This window comes from Humulus lupulus, chromosome 7 (assembly GCF_963169125.1).
Source record: "Humulus lupulus chromosome 7, drHumLupu1.1, whole genome shotgun sequence".
Classification (NCBI taxonomy): domain Eukaryota; kingdom Viridiplantae; phylum Streptophyta; class Magnoliopsida; order Rosales; family Cannabaceae; genus Humulus; species Humulus lupulus.
The window spans coordinates 195,115,072-195,119,431 of NC_084799.1; positions in this window are offsets into that span (position 1 = coordinate 195,115,072).

The following is a 4,360-nucleotide window of genomic DNA, read 5'->3' on the forward strand; positions in this document are numbered from 1 at the left end:
TACACCGATTCAGATTTTCAGACTGATGTCGGTGACAGAAAGTGTACTTCTGGAATGGTGTTTACTCTTGGGGGTGGAGCTGTGATTTGGAGAAGCGTAAAATATTCTGCAATCTCAGATTCCACCATGGAGGCTGAGTACATAGTTGCGTCAGAAGTAGCTAAGGAAATAGTCTGGCTAAAGAAGTTCTATTCGGATCTTGCTATTATTCCAGAAATGGATAAACCGCTTGTGTTGTTTTGTGACAATACATGAGCGATAGTCAACTCCAAAGAACCTCTAAGTCACAAGATGAGTAAGCATATAGAAAGGAAGTATCACATTATTTGAGAATATGTGGCCAGGGGAGATGTGAAGGTTATGAAGATTGCAACTAAAGACAATCTTGTGGATCCGTTTACAAAGACACAACCAGAAGCTACATTTGATAAGCATATCAAGGAGATGCGATTACTAGAATTAAGGCATTAGTTTCAATTAGTGAAAGTGGGAGTTTGTTGGGGTTTTATGCCCTAATTAAAACCCAAATTCTTTGTAATCTCATTTTATTATCAATAAAAGAATAGAAATAATTTTTTGACTTGGTTAATCAGTTTGCTCACATGTTTTATTTTCATGATTATTTGTTTAATATAAACTTCTATTAAATCCCGAGCATATAGCTATTCTTATTTATAGTGACGTAATCATAGTGGAATATAAATAAGATTATATGTTCGAAATAAGTTAGTCCTAAGATTAGTCAGTGCACTGGATTTACACTGACTTGCCAATCTACAATATGATCTACTTACACATTACAGTGTTATGTTCTTTCCAGAACATTAGCGAAGTAGATAAGATCGGATGTATTTGTTACATCGGACAGGACCGATATTGACAGTTGATAAGATAAGTAAACATACTGTTATTATCTATTCTAGTCATATCATATAGTTGACCATAGGTCAATTCAATCTCAATTCTAAGTGGTTAGTATTCTAACTAATTGTATTATTTGAGTTCTTTGACTTGTTCGTTACCAGCTTACCCTATGGACTAGCCCATACTTACATCTTGGGAACTCAGTAGTATAATTGAGTGGGAGTGTTAATCATAGATATGAACATCTATAGCTTCTAATGAAGAAGTGAAACGATGGTTTCCTTTTAGTTTGGTTCAAGGTGTTAAATGATAGAGATCTCATTTCAGTAATTAAATTAGTTTACTGAAATATCATTTACAAGGAACTAAGTGTTTTAAGGATAAAATACAACGAGGGGTAAAACGGTATTTTAGTCCTTTCTCATTGTGTTGTGGTGTATAAGGTGTAGTGCACTTATCATTTTCTTCACAAAATGTATTGAATTCATTAGAGAAGTACTCTCCTCGTCTATCATTTCTTAGCACCTTAATCTTTTTATTTAGTTGATTTTCAACTTCTAATTTATACAATTTAAAAGCATCAAAAGTTTCATCTTTATGCTTTAAAAGAAACATTGTAGAGTCCAAGAACTTTACTTAGCTAAGTTAGATAGTAGTATAATAGTAATAGTAGTATTATTGTTTTAACTGTGGATTTTTGGTTCAGACTGGGATTTATTTGGACACTCATAGTAGTACTTGTAGATTTTCTAAGTTTAACCTATAGTTTAGGAATATTAATTTTAACCTAAGGTTCGATTAATATGACTGATATTGAGGATAATATTTATTATACTATAAGGTTTAGATGAGAACCAAAAGGATTATAGCACATGTTATGTATGGGTTATTAATGATTAAGTATTTTTGAGGATTAAATTTATTAAGGGTAAAATTTGAATACTCTAAGGTCAGTCAGCAGCTTTGAAAACGTTGGAAGGCTTAGTCAAGGCTGTTTACTCAATTTAAATTAAGCTAAAAATGTGTAATTTCGTGTTTAAATAATCAGCGTATGCCGATATATCGCAGCTATAGGGGCGATATATCGCAGCACGAAGATATGGAAAACACAAAACGATGCACGACTGCCTCGGGCATACTGGCCCAGGCGATATATCGCCTACAGGAGGCGATATATTGCCCCTCTCAGGATAATTTGAAAGTTTTTGAAATCATTTTCCATTCAAACCTTCAACCTCTTGATAAGTCCAACACCTTTCTGAACGAGTCTTCAGCCTCTGCTGAACTATAATTCAAATTATTTTCACTTAAAAAGCCATTATTTTTATTCAAGTTAAATGAGATCTTTTCATTCCTAAACTCTATAAATAGGACCTAGTACCTAGCCATTATTCATCTATTACTCTAAGTTCAGAGGCTGCAAGTTGCTAGGTGAGTGTGAGAGTGTAAACACTTGGGCTGGGAATCATAAGCTTGATCATCATAAGCTTATCAAACACTTGGGAAGTAAGATTTTATAGCATTTCGGTTCAAGGTTTAGATTGGTCTTACAAGTCTTCAAGGTATTTCCACACTCTAGTTCATTGGTATTATTTTATTTAAGTTTTCATAGTCTTCTACTCAGCCTTCTAACCTTATTCTTTATTTTGGTTAGGAAATCTAAGGACTTGCACATAAGTTTTTGGTAAGTAGATTCTCAATGATATAGTCCTCCCATTCCTTTCATTTCTTTTCTTCAAAGTACTCACTCTGTTACAAATGGTTTTTAGGAGTGTTCCAAAGTCCCAACTCTGTCCTCATATCCCGGTAATCTTGGTAAGGAAAATAGGATAGACTTTATATGTTATATGTTTTTATATGTTATCTTATGATTTTATGTTATGCAATATGTTATGATAAGTATGATTGTAGACTTGGGCATATGACCCATATGACTAACAAGCCCCAAATAGATTATGGGCATATGACTTGCTTAGCTAGCAAGACCCCACTAATCTAATGGGCATATGACTTGTTTAGTCTATGGGACCCCAAGTAATAATGGCCATTATAGTATGTATGTGATGTAAGTGTTATGTTATGTTTTTATGAAATTTATATATATGGACTATGTGTTAGATTTTCCTTGCTCGGCATTAGGCTCACTCCTTTTTGTTTATATGTGCAGGAAAATAGTCTTAGCAGCGGGAAAGGTTCTTGGAAGCTTGGAGAATGTGTATTGAGGCGGAATGGATTCAAGAGCCGACTGTTTCGATTCGAGGATGTAGTTTGTTTCTTATGGTTTTTACATGTATTTTTCCGCATTTTATTATGTAAATCTCTTTTTAATTATGTCATGTTTTGATTTTAAAACAATGGGATCCCATATCTTACTTGATATTTTATGTAAGTTTAACTTTTACTTTTACAAGTTTCTTAATAAAGTTATGGTCTTTTCACTTGTAAAGATTTATTAAGGATTAGTGTTTATGTATAGTTTTCGTTAATGGTCCAAAAGTCTAGAGTAGTTGGGGCATTACAAACACATAGGTATATCTACTAAAATCATCTATAAAAGTAAGAAAATACCTTTTACCCCCTCTAGTTAAAACACCATTTAATTCACAAAGGTCACTATGGATTAAATCTAGTAAATTAGATGATCTTTCTCCACTAGGAAATGGTTTCTTAATCATTTTTGCCTTAACACATATTTCACATTTACCATAGTTTTTAATATTGCATGCAATCATACCACATTTTACTATTCTTTTCATGGTAGAAAAACCTATATGCGATAGTCTAAGATGCCACAAAAATAAAGAATCATACTCAATTATATAGGCTGAATTAGCATTTTTATTGATAACATTGAAAGTTACATCATTGGTGCATAATTTAACCATTCCCTCACAAGAGTACCATTTTCCTAAGAATACATTTGATTTGGTAAGTATAAGTTTATCAGACTCAAAAACGGCTTTAATGTCGGGCTTGCCAAGAAAATCACCACTTACAAAGTTTCTACTCATTTCGGGAACATAAAGTACATTCACTAATGTAACTTTCTTGCCGAAGGTGAAGTAGATTTCAATAGTACCATTGCCAAGTACCTTGGATTTGCCCTCATTTCCCATTTGTATCTCATGGTTGCCCTTTGACTCTTTAAAGGTCTTAAACAATTATTTGTCATAGGTGACATGGACGGTGGCACATGTATCATACCACCACCCTTTCACCTTGCCTTGAACCGCATTCACCTCACTAAGGGTAGCAACTATGTTTTCCTCTCGAGTTGCGTTCACCTTAGGTCCTTGTTGGTCGTTTCTATGCCTACACTCTCTAGCATAGTGACCCTTTTTCCCACACACAAAGCAAGGGCCTTTCTCGCAATTAAACTTGTTTGGATTGGTTGTTGGACCCAAAGGTTTCTCATTACCCTTTTCCCATTGTTTTTGGGATGTTTTGGTTGTGACACCGCATTTGCTTTGGAAGTCTCTCCATTAGACCCCTCCAC